The sequence below is a fragment of the Macrotis lagotis genome, chromosome 2 (genome assembly GCF_037893015.1).
Source record: "Macrotis lagotis isolate mMagLag1 chromosome 2, bilby.v1.9.chrom.fasta, whole genome shotgun sequence".
Classification (NCBI taxonomy): domain Eukaryota; kingdom Metazoa; phylum Chordata; class Mammalia; order Peramelemorphia; family Peramelidae; genus Macrotis; species Macrotis lagotis.
Genome location: NC_133659.1, coordinates 48,315,844 through 48,340,613, shown reverse-complemented (window position 1 = coordinate 48,340,613; position 24,770 = coordinate 48,315,844). Strand labels below are relative to the sequence as shown.

Sequence of the window (24,770 nt, the reverse complement as noted above, 5' to 3'; positions counted from 1 at the left end):
TTTTAAAAATGGTCACTCAGTTTGAAATTCTTTGAAAATTGTTTTTATTCTTTGGTCACTTATTTTTTGAGATATGGACGATATATTTTAAGACAATTTTTGGATTAGATGATCTTGGAAGTCCTCTGTGCTTCTGTAAAAACCTTGAAGGGCCAAATTTTCCATGACTTATCCAGATCATATGTTGATTTTTGTTCATTTCACTGAATTTTTATGATAAATGTAACTCAGAAATTCAATCCAGTGCTGAGAGCTTCATCTCCCTCTCCAGCTTCTCCTCTTCTTATTCTTCCTCTTAGTAAGAATCACATTAATTTTCATAAGTCATTTACAACATGACTTGTTTTTTAAAAAGTGTAATATTATTTCAATTGATCCTCATAATAATATAGATGGCAAATATTAAAAATATTTTACTAATGAAGAAACTGGCATTTAAAGGAGAGTAAGCAACTAAACAAAGGTCATACAACTTGGAAGCATAAGCAATAGATTTCAAACTCAGGTCTCTTGACTCCAATTTCAACAGGACTTCAGAAACATGTCATGTTAGGAGTCAGGTTGTAAGACTTGCTTTTTTTGTAATTGTAGTGATACCAGTTTTTTTTTTGCAAGGCAATGGGGTTCAGTGGCTTGCCCAAGGCCACACAACTAGGTAATTATTAAGTGTATAAGGCCAGATTTGAACTCAGGTACTCCTGACTCCAGTGTTGGTGCTCTATCCATTGCACCACCTAGCCACCCCATGATACCAGTGTATTTATGAAATTTGTTAAATATATATATATATATTTTATTAAAATATATATCAATGCATTTATTAAATTTATCAAAAATTCAAGAATGAATTTATGAAATAGTTTGAATTTCCCCTTTAAGCTGAAAGGCCAGTCATTTCATTATTAAAAAAGTGTATATAATATTTTAGAAGTCAAGGATACCTACTCAGAAATGATTTGAACAATGGGGCAGGCCATTAGATATAATTTCTCTAAACAGCAGACTTCAACTACTTCTTCCCCCACCCCTCAGTCTAGAAATGCAACAGATATGTTGGCCAATTTGTACAATATCCTATTTTCTCAGTTTTATTTTGATTAAGAGACACCATGTAAGTTTCTTATTTTTGCACTTGTATCTTGGCAATGTTTATAAAAATCACGAAAGTCTTAAAGTATAAATGCCAGATAATGTTGCTCTTTCTTTTATAATTTATTATTTATTCTTGGAGTCTTTAAGTAAGTGGTTAAAATAACTAATTCTGGCTATTTAATCAAATCTTGATCTCCCATCAAATAGTAGAAAACTTTCACTGAAAAAGACCTTTTTTTTTTTATCAGAAAAGGTAATATAGAGGTTTAAAATACCTTGTAAACAATTTAAGGGGAAAAAAGACAACAGGAATAGATACAACCTTTCAAGTACTCTATTTAATAATATTAAACACAGATATAAAGACTATTTTTCTCTTTAACCTTGAAATCATTGTCTTGAGATGTGGAAAAGATCAAGATATCATCAAATACAATCATGTTCAACCCAAGTCAATGTAATAAGTATTTAAGTGCCTCCTAACTGTACGCCTCCTTTTTTAAATAATTGTATGGCTATAAGATTAAAAAGTGGAAACTGAAAACCACTCAAAAATAATGCAGACTGGTGTTGAGCAGGTTGAAAACACATTAAAAACAAGGAATGATGAAGGATAAACAAGGCAAAGATGAACACTTTGATGCAAATCTCTATTATGGCCAGAAGTATCCAGGTTGCCTCCTCTTTTTTTTTTCTGTAGGAAATAATATTGGAAAAAACCACATATTAAAAATGCAATTATAGATACCTGAGTTTCTAGTTAGGAAAATTCTCAATATTTAGAGGTTTGATTCTCTGCCTTAATTTACATTTGCTTTTCTATTTAACCAAACCCAGACCTCTTTATAGATAATGCAAAATTCAGATTACCAGGATGGTTTGGTCAAAATAAAAATCAGCAGAGAAAATTACAGTATCTGCAAAAAGGCAGTTCAGGAATGGAGAAAGGAAGGCAAAGAGGGGAAAGTAGAGACACAATAAACAATTTCTTGGAGTATCCCTCAGTTCTTGAGGGAGTTGTTGCATCTGATGGAATTGTCTTGCATCTTCCCTATAGTCCTACCATCTGCTTCACAGCTACCATCTATGAGTCTTATTCTTCCTTGCTCAGCTTTTGATGTCCCCATTTCTTCCTTTCCTCTCCAAATCTATCCCTGATTCTGAACAGTTTGATCTTTTAGAGGAGCTCTTCGAGGCATGGCCAAGTCTCATTCAATAGGAACAGACTTCCTATTACTCCCTAATTGAAATGTCTTTGATTGATTCAAGGAGGTGTTCATTATCTATTCCCACTTAATTATGATCAGTTCCATCAAAAAGTGTTTTTTTTACTAACAAAGGTAATTAATTTAATCGAATGGTGGTAATCAGTGGAGTAAATGAACACTCGCTCTTACAAAGGAGTATAATTGACAAAATATAAGGGAAAAAGGGACTAGTCACATGGGGAAAAGAAGGCATGACTGTTGGGTATACTGCACACTTTACTGCTAAACTAGATTTGTCAAGAAAAAGCAAGAAAACTTCATTTGGGGAACAGAGTCTCTTTGTTGAATTTGTCAGAAGACATTGAACAAGGACTGCAAAGCATGGTCGATCATGAGCTGTTTCACTGAGAGAATGTCCACATAGGTGGGTAAACCAATAACACAGACCTATTTGTGAATGTGCATATAAGCCAAAGCCCTTTGGCAGGCATCAGAGACACAAGGATAAGAAAGAAGTTGTCTTTGATGTCAGAGACCTTTTACTGTCATGGAGGCCAGTGTTCTACTTCCAACACCTAAGTTTCAAAAAATTATACAGAATAATGTATGTGATTATCTTTTAAAATTTCATTGGTACCTCTTGGTTTTATGTCACTTTCATTTCCAAATATATTTCTCTTCTCTCCTTTTTGGGCGGGGTGGGGAAGACAAACTTTTTACTAATATCCCAGGTGACTCAAAGAAACCCTGTGAGGTAGAAGCTATTATTGCTCACATTACAGTTGAGGAAATGGAAGCAGACAGAAGTTAAATGACTTGTCTAAGATCACACAGTTAGTATGCAAGTATCAGAGACTGGGTTTGAACTTAGGTCTTCCTAATTACAAACTCGTTGCTCTGTTTACTGCGTCTAACTGCCTCTAGCTGCCACTTAAAGAATCAAGTAGTGTTATCAGAAATAGTGAAAAGAAGGAACCCCCCCCCCCAGTAAACATTAAATAACACATCATGCAAATCTGATAGTATATCCAATGTTCCTCTTCCAGAGTCACCCATAGCTGTAAAGGGAAGAAAGTGCTTTTTCTCATTTTTTTAAGGGACAAAACTTGATTACTATATGCAACATTTAGATGATTACTGTTGTTCTTTTCTTTACACTATTGTTAATCAAAGTAAGCTCCTAGGTAGTGGAGTGGATAAAATATTGCCCTTGGAGTTGGTAAGATCTGAGTTCACATCCCTGAGTTCACATTCCCATTAATAACTGTGTGACTCTGGACAAGTCATTGAACTCTTGCAGCCTCCATTTCTTCAACTCTAAAATGGAGATAACCATATCTGTATCACAGCACTGTTTTAAGTTTCAAATGAGAAGCCATGTTAACATTAAAGTTATTGGTTTTTTTATACATCTAAGTTTTAAAGGTGAAAAATTGTGGGGCAAAGAGACTGAGGAATTGATTCATCCAAGTGTCATTTAGGTGGTAAATATCAGACCCAGGACCTAAGAGCAGATCCCACGCTTCTCAGACCGTGCTTCCTTCTTGGATTACACTTCTCCTATATTTCCTTTTTATAACTTTTTTTGGTATATATCTCCATCTTTTATGCCACTCTCCCTCCCCTCCTCGTTGCTGTCATATCTCCATATATATCTTCTGCTGATAATTTATATATCTGTATCTCTAGGTTAACTTCTCAAATAGGCTCCAACTCTATTTATCAACCTGTCTGTAAACTATTTGCTTTCCATGTTCAGCTATCATCTCAAACTCAACACAAGTAGAAAGCAACTTAAAATCTCCCCCTTCTCTTTGAATTACTCACCCTCTCTTTTTCTTCATAGTTTTCAATTTCACCAAGATCTGATCCTTGTCCTAAACCTTTTCTGTTGACATTTTGTATTATTATTATCAAACTGATTCTGTCTTCACTTTGACTTCATAGAATTCCTTCCTTTCTTCAGGTTTCAACTGAGCCTTTTCTTTGTTTTTTCTTTTTCTTTTGCAAGGCAAATGGGGTTAAGTGGCTTGCCCAAGGCCACACAGCTAGGTAATTATTAAGCGCGTCTGAGACCAGATTTGAACCCAGGTACTCCTGACTCCAGGGTCGGTGCTTTATCCACTACGCCACCTAGCTGCCTCACAACTGAGCCTTTTCTAGTCACCCATCTACTAGTTCCATCTCTCTTTAAACTATTTTGGATTTATCAGCACTTATTCTGTATATGCCTATTTATGAAAACATTGTCTTCCTTGATGAAGTGCAATAAGTAAGTAGAGCATGGTTTGTTCTTGGCTTTGCATCCCCTGCAATTAATCCAGTACCTAGCAAACAGCAGCACCTTATTGAATGCTTGTTGATAGATTGTATGATTCCTATTCTTTCCCACATCCAGCAATTCACCATGGTCTGTTGCTTTTCAGTAATTGTCCTTTATAATATCATCATCGTCATCATCATCATCATCATCATCATAGATTGCTTATACTCAGAGAACTGGAGAGGAAACTTCCTTCATCAAGGCAAATTGAAAGCCACCTACAACAACTTTATTCTTAAGTCACATGGCATTATTTGAATACTAAAAAAATTAAATGTCTTGCCAAGAATCACACAGTTAATAAATCTCAGAGGTTATAGTGGAAAGAAGGAAAAAGAAAGGGAATGAAGTAAAGAAAAAAGAAGGAAAAAAAGGAAAGGAAGGAAGGATAGAAGGAAAGAAGAGAGGAAGATGGAAAAAGAAAGGAAAGAGGGAAGTGTGAGGAGAGAAAGGGAAGGAAATATATATATGGAAGGAGAAAAAGAGGGAGAAAAGGAAGGAAAGAAGTAGAGAAGGAAAGAAGGGAAGGAAGCAAAGGAAGTGAAAAAGAAGGAAGGAAAGAGGGAGGGGAAGTAAAAAAATGAGTAAAGGAATAAGAGAGAGAAAGAAAGGAAGGAAGGAGGAAGATGGAAGGGAAGAAGGAAGGAGAAAAGGAAGGAAAAAGGATAGAAAGAGAGTGAGGGAGGGAAGGAAGAAGGAAAGAAGGTGAAAAAGGAAATATCAGGCACTATGAAAAGTTCTGGAATTATAAACAAAATGGATACAGTTGCTTCTATTAAGGATTTCCCTTTCTTATAAGAGTAACAGCATGTGCAGTAGGTTTCAGCTGGAAAAGTCCAGTAATCCATGGACTACAGCTATAAGTAATGTGATAGTGCATTTTTCTCTGGCCTCATTCCCATTAGTAAATTCATATTAGGTTGGGTTTTTTTTTAGGTTTTTGCAAGGCAAATGGGGTTAAGTGACTTGCCCAAGGCCACACAGCTAGGTAATTATTAAGTGTCTGAGGTCAGATTTGAACTCAGGTACTCCTGACTTTGGTGCCGGTGCTCTATCCACTGTACCACCTAGCCACCCCAGGTTGTTGTTTTTGAACCATTTGATGATGTCAGTGACTTTGAAAATAAGAACTTGGTTGTCTGGGTGACTTCTGTTACACATAACTGTGACTGCTGAGGAAACTTCTAGTTTTGATTCTGAATGATGGTTGTTACCAGTGGTTCAAAGACAGGATGGGGAATGAGGTCATTGCTGTTCCTCAAGCTTTTTAGTTTATGTTTGTAGATGGCAATGGGTATTGTTGGTTGTGCCCCTCCATTAGTATATCTGCTTGTAGATTGCAATGGGTATTGTTGGTTGTGCACCCCCCATGATATTGTGATGACTGGACTAGAAGTATTACCAGTGTTGGGGGAATCATTGCTATCAGAATTCTTGGGCTTATCAGCTCATTGGTGACAGTTGGTTGATGGTTGATAATGATGTTAGAGAGGTTCACAGATTCCTTTTTTAAAAGAATTGCTTCCTTTTTTTTTGATAATTTTAGTGAAACGGATCTCAAGGACTCCCCAACATGTACTCTTTGATCAAGTGACCCCGGAATCCTGGTTGTTTCATAAAAAGAAATTCCATTTCTTGGTTCCAGGCATGTTCTCTTATTGTCCCCTTATCTAAAATGCTATCTCTTTCGTCTACTCCAACTACTGACTTTTTAAATTTTTTTAAAAGTTTTAATTAAAATCCTATCTTTCACAAGAGGCCTGCCCTAAGCCATTTTATTTTCAGTGTTTCTCCTCTTTTATTTTTTCCCTATTTATTCTGCAAATAGTTTATTTGCAATTTTCTCATCCATTAGATTGTGAGGTTGTTGAGTACAGGAACTGTCTTTTGTCTGTTTTTGTTTTCCCATTGCTTAGCACAATATACAGAACAGGTGCTTAGTAACTGTTTGTTGCTCAAAGTGATGATAGAAGTGGTTTGACACATCTTGCACAATACTACTCCTTGACTTGCCCTCCTATTTCAGCTAGTCTGGCTTGTCTGCTCCATTGCAGGTAGTTAATTAAGTCATGATTATAGAGTAGATAGTGGCTATTTTTATCCTTCCTTCCTTCCTTCCTTCCTTCCTTCCTTCCTTCCTTCTTTCCTCCCTCCCTTCCTCCTTCCCTCCTTCCCTCTCTCCCTTCCTCCTTCCCTCCTTCCCCCTTTCCTCCCCCTTTCTTTTTGATTTAAACCATGATGAATAAATAGCTAGTTGCTGTTGTGGTTTTTCAGTCCTATCAGACTCTCCATGATCTCATTTGGGATTTTCTTTTCTTTTTTTGTATTTTATAGTATTTTTTCTACTTGCATGTACAGAAAGTTTTCAACATTCATTTTTGTAAGTTCCAAATTTTTCTCTTCCCTCATCCCCAATACAGCAAGCAATCTGCTATGGGTTCTACATGTACACTATATAAAACATATTTCCACAGTAGTCATGTCATAAAAATGAATCAGAATAAAAGAGAAAACCATGAGAAAGGAAAAAACAGAAACATGAAAATGATATGCTTTGATCTGCATTCGAATATGATAGTTCTTTTTTTCTGGTTGCAGCTAGCATTTTCCACCACAAGTCTATCAGAATTGTCTTGGATGATTATATTTTTGAGAAAAGCTAAGTCTTTCATAGTTGATCATTGTGCAACATTGTTGCTAATGTGTACAATGTTCTCTTGGTTCTACTTGCTTCGCTTTGACTGGAGGAGTCAGGATTCACTTTGAATCAGTTAATGTAAGTTTTCTTAGGTTTTTCTGAAATCTTCCAGCTCATCACTTCTTACAGAATAATAGTATTCCATCGCAATCATATAAAACAGCTTGTTCAGCTACTCCCCAATTGATGGACATGGGGAATAGCCACACTCAATATTAGATTTATCAATAAATCTTACTGACTACGGCTGTACATCAAACTGGATGCTGGGCTTCCAATGAAGCAGAAACCATAATTTCCTCTTTTAGAGGCATCACACTCCAGAGATAAGATAATTTATTTCTCCTTTACCATTGCTATAAGCCAGATCTAACTGTTTATCAATTTCTCTTGAATCACTGCAATCACCTGAATCTGAGGTGATAACTTTATTGGATCACTTCTGCTACTATTTCAACATAGTTATCTTCTCTTTGGATATTTTTTGGAGCATCTGGACTGAGATTTCAGTGAGAAAGCCCCCATCCCAACTCTTACCAATGAAAACTGACTCTTAACAAAGTTGACTGGAGGCCTCAGAGGGAAAATAACTTTTTTGGAGTGCTGGTCAGTATTCAAAAGCAGAATTCAAACTTGGAACCTTCTGACTCCTTGTCACTGCACCATACTATATCTGCTTATTATTGGTCCTATTATTAGCATTCCAAATACTGAGAAGCAGAGTAGCATGTTGTATGGAGAACTATTCATGGAACCCTAATGATTTGGATATAAATTTTACTTTTGACATGTATTGGCTTGGTGACCCTTTAGAGAACGTTCTCTAGGTAGCCCAAGTAATTACCTAATATAACTTGCAGTATACATTGGTAAAGGAATTATTGTTCTTGACCAAAAAGAGAAAAAACACAAAAAACTAAGAAACCTCTCAACAAAATATGATAAAAATAGGATTTTTTGGCTCTAAATGTAATTTTTTTCTATGTTTGATGTTTATCTATGCTGTCTATGTTCAATTCTATAAAACTGAAATAAATTAGGCACTATCTATAAAGCATTTTTCTAGTCATTGACAATCACCAAACTGCAAAATCACCTTTGTCTCCAAGTATTATGCATTGATTAGATTTTAAAAGTCAAATGATTTAAAATCTCAAATAGACTAAGTTTCTGATCTTAATATCCCAAGGGGGAAAAATCATAAAGGAGGTAGGGATAATATACTTCCTCAAATGCATGCTATTTGACATATTGTCTTCAATGATGAAAAGTAAAGTTTAGGAAAGACATACATGAACTGGAGAGTGTCGAGAAGATATTATCCTCATTTTATCATTGGGAAAACTAAGTGACTTGTTCAGGATCACACAGCTAATAAGTGTCTGGGGCAGGATTTAAACTCAGGTTTTCCTCACTCTAGGCCTGGCATTCTATTCACTGAGCACCCCTGGAAATATGAGATCCCATGTTCAGATCCCAGTTTTACTCCTTGATTATTTGTGTGATCTCAAGAAAAATCATATTCTGGAACAGGCTTGGTGACATACCTGGGATCTTTGTTACTGGCTAGTGGATTGCTTGAACTTTGAAATTCCAAGCTACATTCAGTTAAACTGATTGTTTCCCAAGAATGGCCACCATATGTCTATCCTGAGCAAGACTGAGACATTCAATTTCAAGAAGAAAAAAAAGTTATTATATTCTGGGGCTTATTTTCCTGAGTTGTAAACTGAATGGGTTAGAATAGAGGGATGCCGCAATCCCTTTCAGCACCAAATCTATGAAAAATGTGATAAATACCTTTTATAGAAGATCAGCACTATCTATACTTAGAACAGTCAGTGATTAAAGCAGTAAGAGAAACCTCAACTGTAACTTCTATAATGGCTATGAAATAAGTTTTCACATTTTCATTTTTAATTTAAACCAACATTAGGGAAAATCTTCATTAGAAATATCAGCACTCCCCTCCTCACCAACCCCTTACCCCACGCCCCCAGATACATGGAAAATTTCACTGAAGAAAAAGATTCAATTTCTGGTCCTTTGAGTCTGCTGGAGGAAAGAATTTGAGAAAAACACACACACACGCACACACACACACGCACACACACACACGCACACACACACACACACAACACAATGCACAAACGTACCAAAACCTAGAATGTGCATGTTGCCAGAGGCAGTGGAGCTTAAAACTCAGAAATGGAAAGCTTGCTTCTATATTTAGCATCACTAATTTTCAAGTGGTTGGAAACAGAGCAACATGATTTCTCCAATAATAATGGGTGCTCTCTTCCCCTGAAGTACACAGTGAGCATTCATTAAGGCTTCAGAAAGACAGTAGAATAGTCTTTATTTCATTCTAGGGAGCGGAAAGGCTGGTCAAGATAGAGGGAGGAGCACTGTGTAGGCATGAGAGAACCCTAGCTCATCTCATCCATTAGACTCCTAAAACTCTCAATCCCTCATTTTTCTTTTTTCTTTACTGGATTATTGGAGAATAACGAGGGAACCTCTTGAGAGGAGGTATTGCCAACGGTAGCTATTGCCATGTAATATATAATATAATCCTGTTACATATAACACGGGGCATAATGTATTCTACTATACTATACTATGATATGATGCAATAAATAGATTATTAAATAGCCTAAATTTTTATTGTACTTAAAAGATTTATAAAGTATTTAAATGCATCAACTCTTTTGAAATAAATTCTATTATTATCCCACTCACCCCATCATTTGCAAATGTGGAAATGAAGGTCAGAAGTATCAAGTGACTTCCTCAAAGTGACACAGCTATTCAGAATCTGATGTGTCACTTGAATTCAGGTCTTTCAGATACAACTCCAGTGCTATTGCTGCTACTACTACCATAAATTTAGATTTATTCAGCATTTTAAGGTTCATGAAATACTTTCCATAGATTATAATTGATGTTCCCAAGGACACTAAAAATCTAATGTGATTTTTATTTCCATTTTTTTTTACAGATGAGAAAACTGAGCGTCAGGAAAATTTAATGACTTGTTCAGTGGTTTCAGTTGTATCCATTTTTTTGTGACTCATTTGGGGTTGGTTATTCATTTTCTTCTCCATAAGTGACTTGACCAGGGTGAAATGGTAAATAATGGAGACTAACTTTGAACCTACATCTTTTCTGACTTATGATCCATTTACATATCTGTTTCATAGAAGTCATTCAAGAAATGGTTGTTGAATTGAATTAGAGCAATGACAATGTTTGCTAAATTATTGATTTATTTGGGACTTACATTGGGATGACTTCTGAAAGGCATATTTGAGACTAAGGCAGAGAGGTAAACAGAAGGAAATAAAGCAAAAACATAAAGATGTATGACTCTTCTGCTTTGCCTTTATTTGTCTCAGGAATTTTCCCCTAAGAATTAGCAATGGTTATTAAGATTTATTGAGCTTCTACTTTGCACAGGATGAACAAAGAGCAGGGTTCAGAGGATGATGGAATGTTTCAGGGTTAACTCCCTCAAGGAGCTCACAGTCAGGTCAGAGTAATCCAAATAAAGATCAATATAATACATAGTATTGCATTGTAGATATCCAAAGCAAAGTATTCTGGGAAGTTTGATGGGAAAGACAATGACCAACCAAAGGATTAGGAAAGGTTTTATGAAACTGGTGCTATATTGAACCTTAAAAGATCAACAAGAATCCAACAAATATAGTAGGATATTGTAAGAGAGACATGGAGGAAAGAGATGACAGGGTGTAGTCAAAGGTAGGATGTGTCAGACACAGTACTTGAACCTTTATCTTTCAGGCTCTCAGTATGTAAAAACTAGGTAATCTGAGGCAGAAGGGATCACTAATTAGAGGTCCCAGGAAAGACTTTTGGAACTTCATCCTTGAACAGAACCTTCAACTAGTTAGCATTTCAAAGGGAAGGGATGCCATTAGGAATTCCAAGGGCTTCCCTTGATATTCATGGCAGAGTTAAAAGAACACAAAAGAACCTAGGTCCTCCTGTGCTCTAGGTAGAGATTTCATGGACAATTTCTAGAAAAAAAATATAAATAAAAATTATTGGAGTTCAGAAGAGGTCAATGAGGTACAATTTGTCTCTGTGAGGAGACTATCCATACTAAAGAAATGGAACATCCAATGAAGTGTTAACAATATTAAAATAGAAGAGTATTCTTTTTGTACTCTGCACTTAATCTCTGTATGAATGTATTCAGCATGTATGACAATGAAAAGCAAACCATGAGTAGGATAAGCAAACTTGTGGAAAGTTCACAAATAAGGAATTAAAATGGATTCATCTGTTTTAAAACAAACCCAAATAAACCCAGAGAAATGCTTCATTTTACTTTGGAAGAATTCAAAATGTAAGTCCCAAGGTGAAAAACCTTGTTAGATACAGCAGTTCAGCCTGGTTTTCTTAAGGTCCAGAGAGGTAATAGTTTGCATTTCCTCCAAATCCCAGTTAAAATTCTATCTTCTATAAGTTTTTTTCCTATCACACTTCATGTTAGTACCATCTGTCTGTTGATTATCTCCAATTTAGACTGCAGATCTCTTGTTTGTGCATAGTGACTTTCATGTTATTTCCCCATTAGACTATGAACTCCCTGAGGGCAGGGACTGTTTTTGTCTCTATTTATATTCCCAATTCTTAAATCAGAGACTGGAACATAATAGGTATTAAATGCTAATTGATTAACTGACTGAATCTGTGGGAGAAACACCATTGAAGTAGGATAAAGTGCTTGTATTCAGTAGGGAATATATAATCTAAATGTCAAGGAAATACATCTATTTCTGAGGTTAAAATTCTGGTCAGATTTTAATTTAATCATTTTAACTAGATTTTTTAAAAAGAATAATGAGATATTTCATGTTGGCAAATGATAAAAAATACTAGCTTCTGATTCCTTTTACAGAACTTGACATTCATTGTCATTATTTTCAGAGTTTGATATCAAGCATACTCTGATGCTATATAGGCTTTTTTAGCTTGAAACTTAGAATCTTCATGATTTTAAAATCACATTTTAAATAATGGAAATGTTGAGGCACAAATGAGGTCAACATAATGGAGTAATTAGTTTAGAACTCAGAATTCATTCTTTTAAATATTTTATTTCTCCTAATAACATGTAAAAACTATTTTAAACATGGTTTTTTTGAAATTTTGAGTTTCAAATTCTCTCCCTCCCTCCTTCTCTTTTTCTCCTTGATACAGTAAATAATTTAATATAGGCTATTTATGTGTGATCTTGGAAATTATATTTCCATATTAATCATATTGTGAAAGAAAACACAGACCTCCCCCCAAATAAGAAAAAATAAAGTAGAAATAGTATGCTTTGATTTGCATTTAGATTCCATCAGTTCTTTCTCTGGAGGTGGATAACATTTTTCATTATGAGTCCTTTGGAATTATCTTGAATCATTGTAGTGCTGGGAAAAGCAAAGTTATTCATAGTGTACCATGTACACTATTCTGATTCTGCTCAGGTTGCTTTGCATCAGTGCATTCAAGTCTTTCCAGGTTTTTCTGAAATCATTCTGTTCATCATTTCTTATAGCGCAAAAGTATTATTTCATTAAAATGTTTTACTATAACTTGTTCAATTGATGGACAGCACCTTATTTTCTAATTCTTTGCCACCCCAAACAGAACTGCTACAAATATTTTTTTGTATAACTAGTCTTTCCCCCTCCCCTTCTTATCTCTTTGGCCTACAGACTAAGCAGTGGTATTGCTGGATCAAAGTATACACTGTTTTAAAGCCCATTGGACATAAGACTTCTTAATGTTTCATTCCTGACTCATGTTTCATATGTTGGTTCAACAACCATTGACAAAATTCCTACTATATTCTAGGCATTACAGGGTAAAAAGACATAACCCAAATAGTGATATATTTTTTAAAAAAAGAAAGTTCTTTCTAATTGACATGAGAAATAACATGAGAAATCTATTAGTTTAGCATGAATAGGGCAATTTGGGATATCAAATTTAAAGAATGGCATTGGCAAATGGACACAATGCATAATTGTAGCTTAGCTCCTCACTTGAAGAATGAGCAATACCTTCTATACTGGAAACTATGAGGAAGGAAGAGGTCAGTTTAGAATAGCAAGAGTTTGGCTCACTATGAAATAGATAATGAAAACAACTTTCCACCCAGGACACATGACTCCTTCAACCTAACCTACACTAATCATGATTGTAAAAGTTTCTCCTTCAACATATAACACACAAGGTAGACCCTTACTTTGCTTGTGGGAACCAAGTTTAATAGAGGTAGGTTATTCCTATATCTTTTCCCCTTGCATGGTTAGAAAATGGCAGTTTTAGGAGACCTTTAGAACAATGGTTTCTTAACTTTTCCACAGAGGTAGAATCCTTCAATTTTGGGCAGAATCTGTAGAGTAAAATCATTTAAAATTATTTTCAATGCCTATTAACAAATGGCATAAGATTTACTTAAAAGGGGGGAAGTTTGGGATTCTTTATAGCACAGTTTAAGAAACATTGCTATGGAGAATGGTAGATGGGGTTGGTTTATGGTCCTTTTCAGGCATGAGATTCTGACATTCATTAAATGTACTTAAATATTCTTAAAATGGCATATTTTTAAAAAGTATTAACAGGTTAATAGACAATTTTCAATAATGGAATGAATTTGATTCTAATGTCTACTAGATAGGATCTTTAAGGTATATATATATATATATATATATAATATGTATGTATATATTCCAATTTAGACTGCAGATCTCTTGTTTGAGTTTTATATATATATATATATATATATATTGAGTTATATATATATATTGAGTTATATATATATATATAGAGTTATATATATATATATATATATATATTGATATATATATATATATATAATCTCCTGTCACCATACCCTAGGCTCAATATATACCATGACTGATACTTGAATGAGTAATTGGATGTAACATAAAAACACTTTTCCTGTATTCATTTATTTCACATGATCTTTAAGTCCCAGTATCTGTATAGTGCTTTGTACACAATAAATCTTTATAAATTATCATTAGTCATTGTGTATGAATCAACAAGTAAGAAGACTGAATGACAAGTGCTACAATTGCCTGACAGAATTTAGATGTTTGGTGATACTTTTTGACTTGATTATATAACATGGATCTGAATTTTGAAAGAGAATAGCAGAGCTCCCAAGGCAAAGATGAAGAAGCCACAATTTTTTTTCAGAGTTTGAGTATAACCACAAATTTGAATATGGTAATATTCTTCTTATTGGTGAAGACAAAATGGTTGTGATATAGGCAATATTTATTTAGCAAGCTGTAAGTGAAATTGACTCTTTCTTTTTTAACATCAAACCCATTAAAATTCCAAAAGTCTGTTGTTGCAGAATTTGTCAGGGAATTCTCATAAAGCACCCACAGTATAATTCCAAGAATCTACTTGTTGTACTGACAATCATGACAAAGTCCAACACAGAAGTAAAAAAATTGAACAAAATAAATCCCAGGAAGGGGAATTTCTGAAAACCCAAAGGGTCAGGATGTGAACAGTCATAATAGGGACTGTATCCCCTTGAGAAATACTTAGGGGATGGAATGTGAAGAGGTCCAAAAGGAGAAATTAAAATAATTGAATAATTAGAAAAAGAGTGAGAGGCGCAGCATCAGTATGAAAAGATAATATAACAGGACTCCTGAACAGCGAATGAATCCAGAAAAGTTTTAAAGTAAGTCCAGTTTGCAGATTTTCTCTGAATTATGGGGCTGGTAAAATGTGATAGAAGCTATTAGTGGCCTATGATACAGGGTACTATGGGAATCTGGCACCAATGGAAATTAAAATCTGGTGGCCTTCCAATACAACCCAACCTTTAAACTAGAGACCATCATTTCCTAGAGATCCATTCTTTCACTAGGCAGCAGTAAATTGGCTCTGCCCTTCAGAGAACACAATGGTCTTTTCTAAGAAGTACATTGCAGAAACTATTCAGGGAATCACAGGGTCTCAGATTTGGAATAGACTTCTGAGTTTTTTTAGTCTAACCTGTAATTGTATTGAAATTGCTACAAAATCACCATGAAGAGGCCATTCTTCCATCACTTCTAATAACGACCAACTATCTAGCACCTAAAGCTGTCTATTTTACTTTGGGACAACTCTAATTATTAATACATAAATAAATATTACATATACACACATATAATATATAGTTATATACACATACACATAATTTATATATATTATATACATATACATACATATATATATATATATGTATATATAAAATGTTCTATCATTCCTTGTTCTGCCCTCTGGAATCAAAATAGAAAAAGTCTAACTACTTTTTCAAGTAATAGCCCTTCAAATACTTAAAGATAATAATCATACTCCCCCCCAAGTCTCATCCTTTCCAGGCACAACAATACTCATTTATCCTTCTTTGAACAACTATATTTTATCAATTATCCTTCTAAAAATGTGTGACCCAAAACTAAACACGATTCCCCAGATATGGAATAATCAAGACAAAATATGGTTTGACTATCCCTTCCTTGAATCTGTGAAAGCTCTGCTTGCATTAACTTTGGGCTTTTTGTCATGCTGTTGACTCATCCTGAGAATGAAGACCAATGCAAAATTCCAAAATTCACAATAATTGTTTTGATCCATGTTTTTCTCAAATCCTATCATTTTGCAAGTGATGATTTGAACAAAGGTACAAGATTTTACTTATGCTTATAATAAAGTTAATCTTATTCCATTGTTCCATTTCTTAGCCCCACTGATACCCTTGGGAATGCTAAATTTACTGTTCAGCAGGTAAGCTGTAGCCCACGTACTTTTGTGTCATCCACAAATTTCACAAATATGCCTTCACTTGAGTCAAAACAGATAGACCAACTGTGTCTCTAGGGTACCTACTCTATAGACATTCCTGTGCACCATCTCCTTTTCAGGTCATAAATGCCCTTGTTGATGCTTCAAATATGATTACTCAGATCATTGGCAAAATTATTCTGTAGCTTCCTTTGGCCTGCTGTGAATCTTTCCATTGCCCTTTGAGTCACCTACAATTTTTATCCTTTGGAGATAATATAATGTTCTATTATTTATAGCCAAAGAGAATTATGAGAAGTATTATTGCTTAAATAAGTGGAAAACAGGTTGGGATCTTTGGAAGTACTAAGAAATTCGTCAAAGGTAATCCAGCTTAATCTCCTCCTTCTGCTCAGTTCTGATGCTATTTAAATGACTGTCTATAGTCTGTTCAAAATAAATGTAACCACAAAAGAATTCAATAAGTTGTCCATCCAACTGCATGTCTCCATCTTGACAATATTCACTATTCACAAACTGATTTTTCAATGTGAATGCTTAGACTGATTTTTTTTAGAGTGATTCCACTGTCAACTTGAATGTATTCCTGGTTTTGGCTTGTGAATTTCTCAAAAAATCTGGATCTAACCCACTTGGCCAATCTTAACTCATTTTAGTCCTTCATATAGATGGAAGACAAATTGTGCTATTCTCTCCTTATTATCATCTACCCTTGTCTGTTTCTTTGCTTTACTTCATGCAGTGCTCCATTCCTGCAATAATGGATTTTCTCTTTGAATTCCACTAGATCCCTCCACTAAATCCCTCCTTTGCTTCAAGGTTGAGTTTAGATAACCAGTTTCTCTATGAAATCTTCCTTCACACTTTCCATCACAGTTATTAAAAGAAAGTGATCTCTCACACCTCCCATTTCTAATCGATTTCTGCTTTAAACCTATTTCATTGCTCATCATTTTATAGTATATGTTTAGGTTCCCCCTGCTGACACAATGACTAGAGTGCTTGTTTTGGAATCATGGAGATCTGGCTTTGGATCCTTCCCAGGATTTTAGTCCTCTCGGAATCTTAGTTTCCTTATCTATGTGATAACTCCTACTTAACATTTTTATCTCTGCCTTGTAAAAGGCATGCACATTACATTCCTCATGCTTTTAGATGACACTAACCTGGGAGAGATAGCCAACCCTTTGGAAGTCAGAATCAGTTGTCAAAAGGATCTTGATAGGCTAAGTATTGAATTAAATTTAAGAAATTAAAATTTCATGAGAATGTAAAATCTAACATGTAGGTACAAGAAAAATCACCTTCACATGACCACAATACAGAGGACAAGATTCTGAAATTTGTCTGAAAAGAAAAGATCATGGTGTTTTATAGGATTATAGGCTCAAAATGAGATGGCAGTATGTTGTTGGGTCATTTCTGGGTCATTTCAGATGTCTCTTGACCCATTTGGAGTTTCATGGAAAAGATACAGGAGTGGTTTGCCATTTTCTTCTCCAGCTCATTTTACAAATGAAGAACAGAAGCAAACAAGGTAAGGTGAGTTGCTTATGGAAAGTCAAAAAAACTAATTTGAACTTGGATTACATTAAGAGACATTGTTTCTAGGAAGGGGAAACAATAGTTCCAATATTCTCAGAGCTACAAATTTTCATCCAAAATAATATGTTCACTTCTAGGTGAAGAGGGCAACTAAGATGATAAAGTACATTGGATCCATGATTACTAAGGACTATTTGAAGGAAATAGGTATATATAATTCAGAGAAAAGAACATGAGGCTGGACAGAGAATGATAGATGCCTTTGAGTATTTGAAGGGTTATCATATGTAAGATGATTTGACAAACTGTCCACATCCATAAAGACACTCATATTCAATGATCGTTTTTCATTGTAGAATATTCCTTCAATTGAAGTATAAAATGGAAATACACCTGCATATTCATATGTGTTTATATGGCATTTATCTTTATCATCAAGGATGTCCTAAACATGTTAGTCAGAATGGATTCACTCTAGAGTCTACTGTCCTTATAGAACTCCCTATAGGAGTCTGTATACTCCTATAAGTGAATAGCACTATTTAATAGATGAAACTGAAGAGATGAAACCTAAGACATTTCAAAGGCTTTCAGTCTTGCTTTGCACACAGGAAAAGCAAAATGACCCAAGAGCGAATGTTGCTTAGCACATGATCCGCAGTTGACTGGGCAGCCTACTGAATTAGTCTATCAACATCTTAGTGGGACAAGATAACTGTCTTCAAATATTTAAAGAACTATTATTTTATGATTTAAACTAATTCTGCTTAATTCCAAACAATACACCTAAGGGCAAAGAGTGTAAGAAACAAGAAAAAAAGTAAGCTGCACATAAGGAAATTTGACCTCTTCCCAATGAAAATATTCCAAATTGAAAGGAGAGTCTCTCACTGGACGTCTATTTTACTGAACAGAAATATATTGGATATGCTAGAGAGGCAGTCTAGTTCTAGTTTAGGTAGGTGGACTTGATGATCACTGGGGTTCTGACTAAGTTTGAAAACTGGGGAGTTGAGTCTGAATCCAAAACCAAAGAAGATATGAAGAAGACAGTGTCTCAGGCGTGAGATACAGACTTTGCCAAGGGCGGGATTATGGCCAGGAGCAAGATGATCTGGCTGAAGTATTGAATTCTTCTGGGAGATTAAACACAGAGAGTTAGTGATAGACCAGCTGGTAGATTGTTTGAAGCTTGATTTAAGACTATAGATATGAAGAAAAGGTAGTTTCAGCTTTGATGTTCTCTTGTACCTCATCTCTTGAACTGTGAACATCAGCAGATATAGTGGTGGAAGGGGAATAAGGATAGCAGCTCAGAAAGACTATCTTAATGGAGATTAAAGATTTCTAAAGCTTTAAATTTTTTTTAAGAAAATTCCACTTTAGTGAGGTTTGGGGACCAAAAAGATTCTCATTCAAACCTTTCTGAGCTTTGCCCATCCATAGTTAAAGGAGCCTTCAATAAATTTCGACAACAGAAGATAAAATGTAATAATAATTATTGTATTGTATGTGCTTGTGGCACAGAAACGAATATGATCTACGGTAAGTAGGAAGGCACAGCAATCATTCTGTGCACTTTATTAACACATTCATTACATGGGCTGACACTCTGGTTATATCAAGATTGTATAATTGTCTAGTCTGAAGTATGGATTTTTTCATAAACCAGCATGAATGTATCACGCCAAAGCAACATGAGTGTGAAAGGACATCCATCCTAGAATAATAAAAGAGAGATAACAATCATTTTAGAAAATGAGACACTGAATTCATTCACTCAAGTAGCTGCCATTTGGCTGCCTAATAAAAGAGATAATGCATAAGAGTAAGGTTACTGACATGTGTGTTTGAGTAAGGAAGTCTTCACCAAGTTACCTAAATGGTAAATGGGCACAGGCTTTCAGATAAACAGACTCGGGTGCTAGGGAACTAGATGGCAAGTAGCACTAACTGCCTATGTGACCATGGGTGAATATCTTTCCCACTCTTGCTTGGGGTTTCCCCATTTGTAATAAAAGAAAAGAAAGAATTGTGAATGGAACAATCTTCAAAGTCCCTTCTATTACCATATAACATGCTTGCAGGCTTTGAGATAAAGAGTGTCAAAACCAAGAACATTACTACTTAGAAAAGCTTAAGAAGTCTTCCTAGGATGATTACAAACCATTCTGCCCTCCTGCCCATGTATTGGCCTTCCAGTTAAATTGACCTGCTTGTATTTTCCTATTGCCAGGATTCCATCTATCTTTGTGTGTCTTAGTATGTCTCTAATGCTCACAAGGTCTTCTTCCCCACCACTGTCTCTTGGAATTCTTAACTGGCTTAGGGATTCCAAGATCAACTTAAATGCCGCTCCTCAGTAGGCAACTTGCCTAATTTGAATAGTTATTTATCAATCCCTTAAACCCCTTTCCTTCATTACTTTGCTTAAATTTGTATTTACCTTTTACCTCCAGTAGAATATCAGATCCTGGAGGATGGGGATTATTTTTTTTTGCTTTGTATTCTCTGTACCAAGCATTATTTGGCTTGTGAATTCTCATTGAATTGACTTCTACTATCACCGATTGTATGGAGAAATCTGCAGTTTTTGCCACCCAGTCACTGGAGCACAGCTGTTTCTATTTTGCAAAGGGTTAATTCTCATGAACTAGCGGGAAGCAGTATAGATCCTGGAGTGTCCTAGTTGATAGGGTAAAGGATGTTGGCAGAAAGCTGTAGCCTCCCAGCATCCGTGTCTGCTGCCTATGCGGAGATAATCAGGGAGTATTAGGATCAATCGGCTAACCTTGTCAATATGCTACTGTGAAGAGATCATCCAGGAAGATCTGCCAACATTCAACAAACAAACAGTGAGGGAAGCTGGTATGAGATGAACAGAGCAAAAGAATGCAGTGAAAAGTGGTGAAATCTTGTGAGAGAATGAGTGTGTGTGTGTGTGTGAAAGTATATGAATACCCACAATCAAACATATATGTAAATACAAACTATATACAAAGATACTACCAACTATAAACATAGATATACATCATACATCTAGACTGAATGGATACATATTGAAAACCCAGGGAGAAATGCCATATGCACACAAATATACACAGCATACACATAGATTATATATATATATATATATATATATATATATATATATATATATGTATGTATGTATGTATACCCATATACATGTATACAACCAGGAGCTAGGTGTTGCAGTGGTTACGATGCCCGCTTAGAGTTAGGAAGACTCATCTTCTTGAGTTCAAATCTGGTTTCAGACATTTAGTAACAGTGTGACCCTGGGCAAGTAATTTAACCCTGTTTGCCTTGGTTTCCCTAGTTGGAGGAGGGCAAACCACGTCAATATCTTTGCTAAGAATTGAAAAAGAGACAAAATAAAATTGAACAGGACTGAAAAATGACTGAACAGGCTCACATATACAGTTAGTGGTGGAGATAAAATGTAATGGGAGATCATCTGCTCTCTAGACCAGTGTTTTTCTTATGTTTGCACATGTAGATGTGTATTTTTATGTATATTTGAGGTTTTCCTGTGTGTTACATAGATGAATGAGCCTTGAGTGTGTTGCATGCTTTTATATATCTGTGTGTTGTGTCCTATGCAACTAGCCTTGTGTTAGAGGACAAATTTTCCCTTAGTTTCTTCATCTGTAAAATGGAAATAATAATAGCACCTACCTCATAGGATTGTTGTGAGGATCAAATGAGATAATTATTTTAAAGTGCTCATTATGTTGTTGGGAATGTAGTGCTATTTAAATGTTAGCGATTATTTTTTTTTAGTAGTAGTATATTTGTGTAAATGACATAAAGCATATAGTACATTACTTTGGATGCAGATTATATATATGACAGGTATTAATAAATGTGCATGTTATTTATAGTTCTGTGTTTGACATTGAATTTTGTTTATGGTTTTATGCTGATATAGTAAATATTCTGATACACATTCTTGTTTGTAAAGTGCTGCTCATATTGTGTGTGTGGATGCTTCATAGCTATATGGCAAACATGTATACCAATGTTTATTTGTACATTTCCCTCTGGGTTTTTATTGGCTACATATCTAGTGCAAATGTGAAACAATTGGACCTGACAGACTGACCTAATTTGGAGACTAGACTCTTTGCTTCCTTCATTTGGTCCATTACCAACCAGCAAAAACTTCCCTTGAGGCTGGCACAGGTACACAGAGTTAACCACAATTTCTTATCTATTGAGTTGTATTTTCTAATCTAATCTTGGGCTTCAAAAAAGAAAGTTTGAGGTATGTCACCATTCCATTAGGGTTTGTTTCCCACTTAAATAGCATCCTTCAAATTTTAACTCCATTGAGCAAGTAAAATAAGCAGTTAAAATAATGGCATAGAGGAAAAAAAATCTTTATGAGTTTTGCTTACAATAATATATTGCATTAGTTGGAAAATTCAATTTAATCCATGGGCAACTAATTGGTTATTTTATTGTAAATGCCATAGAATTCAGACAGTTTGTAACCATTGACATGATAGGCAACAAAGCAAAACAAACAAAAAATTGTTTTTTAAAAAAGCAGTGTTTACCAGAGACCATGATATGAACCAGATTTAAATTGTCCCAAAACTGATAATTTCAGCAGACTCTATACTGAGAGATTTAGTCTTGCTTTCTAAGATACCAGCGATGAAAAGCTTCTGCTATATCGTATTTTGTTGGGTCAAGAGGAAGGCCCGTTTCAGGTTAAAATGGAGGCAGCTCAAAAATGAGAAGATGAGGCAAGATCGATGTGCCCGCTGATACTTCAGTGAAGAATACATGGGATGCAGGAGACAGAGGCTGGGATGACTTGGAGAGAAGATTTAAGAGTCTATGAGAGCTTCAGCAGGAGGTCAAGAGTTTTCCAGAAGGAATAGCTCAGAGATAACCTTTGGGGCAGACTTAAGTGCTTTCCTTTATTGCTACTACCCTGAGTCAGTGCCAGAGTGTGAGAAGTCGCTGGCAAACACAAATTTAAAGTGAGCTGCCATGGGTTATTGGACATCCCTTGGCCTCCGGGCTTCACAGTGGTTTTCATTTTAGAGTCACATTGAACTAGTTTTAAAGTTGGTTTTTCAGCAAGCTAGAACTTCCAGAAAATAACCTCCAAACTGCAAGCAAGCCCCAAAGAGAAAGATTTGGGGTACCTGCTGTAGCTGTTAGAAAGCCCATGTACTAACCCATCACTAAGGGCTCTTACTCTGTCTCATTGACTTGTTTTGAATGTTCAATTCTTAAATTTCTCAGATCACTGTAAGTAATGAGCAGCAAAAGTGAAGGGGAGAAAGGAGGGACTCAATTTTCAATTCTATATACATATATTAACTATCTATAGTGTGCTTAACATTGTCCTGGGCTCTAGAAATATAAAGTCCAAAGCAATCAAACACCTACCCCACCTTACCATCACCACCACCACAGCAAGCTGTTTCTACTTTCATATTCTCCTGGGAGAAAATAGCATTTACCCAGATAAATAAATGCAAAATATATAAAAAATAAATATGAAACCATTTCTTGGGGAATACTAAGAAGTGGAATAATCAAAATATGAATCTTGTAGAAGATGGCATTTGAGTTGATAGGAAACAGAAATCCCAAGGGAGACAGAGATTCCAAGAAGTCAAAGGGAGAATAGTGAGTATTCCAAGCAATGTGGACAGCCTTTATAAAGAGGAAGGAGATGGAATCTTTTAAAAAGAGATAAAACAGGCCAATCTTATTAGAACATTGGGTGTATGAGGAGGGTCTAAAAGTATGGAAAGAAAAGTTAGAGACATTAATGGGGACTTTAACTGTCATATAAGAATTAGGAAAAGGGAATTATTATTAGGAATAAATATCATAGCAGAAAACATAGCAACTGAGAACTTATAGTTCACAGAGGACAGGGGATAATTGTAGCTATAGTTATTGTAATAGCAATGAATTAGGGAATTTTTTATTATTAAAACCCTGAGTCATCAATAAAGGTGGTAATTCATCTTTACTATTATTTGTTCTTGAGGTAATGGTCTTCCCACTGAAGCTCTTCTCAATGTCTTTTGAAGCTGTCAAGGTGAGCACTGGTTTCTCATTGGATATTTAAATTATTAGTAAACTCTGATTGAATCCTACTTAGTTGGAAATGCTTTAAAAACTCACTTGAAGATAGTCCTATGTAATGCGAATGCTTTATCTACCCCTAAGGATACTCTACTTCTCTACTACAATTGGCCCAAGCCCCTACTAGCAATCTTCATCCCATTATTAGGTACTAGCTAGTTTACCTAACCCAGTTCTATAAAGTCACCATATATACATACATAAATATATATTCATATGTATATATGTGTGTATGTATAATAGATAGCTACTTTTTGTCTATATATGTGCATATATATGATATTATCTCAAAGATATAACAAGATCAATATACAATCTGCACAATACAAGAAATATACAATATTTAGCCCCACTACTTTGGTGGTACACTTTTTTCTTTGCTCTTGGAGGAGGAAAGTAATCATAATTTAATTCAGGTCTTACATAGCATTAGACTCACCAAGCATGTCCAAATGAGGCATGGCTGCCTAATGAATTCTTGTCTCTTTTTTATATTGGTCTGGGTCTAGAAGCTTTAGCTTCTAGATTCTAGACTACTGGGCTGCCAACAATCCTTAGAACCTTTAGGAATGCAAAGAGTTTTGTCTTTCATCTAGAATAGAAATGAAAATACAAAGTAAAGGTTTGGGTCAAATGACCTCAAAGGGAAGAAGGCCCCTCAATTATCTCCACTGACATCATATTTCTTATCATATTATCATGAGCCAAGAAGTCATTGAAAGCCCCTAGAAATGAAGGGTGCAACAAGAAGCTGACAGGTCTTTTTGAATGTCTCCAGAGAGAAGTAATGAACATTTTCTAATCATGTTAGGCACAGCCAAAATGGTGGAGTAATGGCAAAAACTCACTGGAATTCTCCCATAAATTATTCCAAATCATTTTAAATAATGGCCCTAAT

General features: G+C 35.3%; 1 long non-coding RNA gene across 1 annotated transcript in view; it reads right to left on the bottom strand.

Moving 5' to 3' along the window:
• Positions 1 to 24,353, bottom strand: part of LOC141510989 (uncharacterized) — a 53,976-nt gene extending 29,623 nt beyond the window's left edge. The window contains exon 1 of the long non-coding RNA XR_012475222.1: positions 24,312 to 24,353. This is a non-coding gene — a long non-coding RNA (uncharacterized LOC141510989). The remainder of the gene's footprint in view (positions 1 to 24,311) is intronic.
• Positions 24,354 to 24,770: the final 417 nt, after the last annotated feature.